Here is a 764-nt window from a genome sequence, read left to right as displayed (position 1 = left end):
TACGTAGTTTATTTCTGTAGTTGTCCGTCTGTGTATATTTATCATGTACATATGTATATATATATATACACGTAGATGTATGTGTTGATATATATATATGTGTGTATGTCTGTATATATATATATATATATGTATGTTTGTATTTTTATATATATATATATATATATATATATATATATATATATATAAAGCTACGACTGTTTATGTATCTATGCATATAGTGTGTATTCTGGCGTGTGCGTATTTTCTTCCATATATATATATGTGTGTGTGTGTGTGTGTGTGTGTGTGTGTGTGTGTCGCTGTTGCACATGTATGTATATATGTGTATATTTTGTACGTATGCATGCATACGGATGTATGTCTCCGTATGAATATGTCTGTATTAATCTATCACCCCACTCCCAACGTAACTTATAAGGACACGTAACTCCTGGTGTCAAAAAATTACATTTGCAGGCTTCTCTTCTTGAAACGTCGAATATCAGTGTATAAGCAGAAGCCCCCTACAAACACACACTCACTTCCCTATACATTTTCAGCTCCGATAAAATTATGCCCCACTTTAATCATTTCAAATTTATATCCAATTGTTAAACTAATTTCGAATAATCTCCCAATAGGTTATAATGCGATATTTCCATTTTTCCCTTTTTTTTTAGAGAGCTCACAACATTTTATGATCTTTTTATATACATTTTTGAAGATCGCCACTTTTTCTTTTTTTTTTCAATTTCTTCCTAATTTTTTCCATTTTTCTTTTT

Source organism: Euprymna scolopes, chromosome 38 (genome assembly GCF_053919585.1).
Source record: "Euprymna scolopes isolate OS-2025 chromosome 38, ASM5391958v1, whole genome shotgun sequence".
NCBI lineage: Eukaryota > Metazoa > Mollusca > Cephalopoda > Sepiida > Sepiolidae > Euprymna > Euprymna scolopes.
This window is presented reverse-complemented; position numbering follows the sequence as displayed.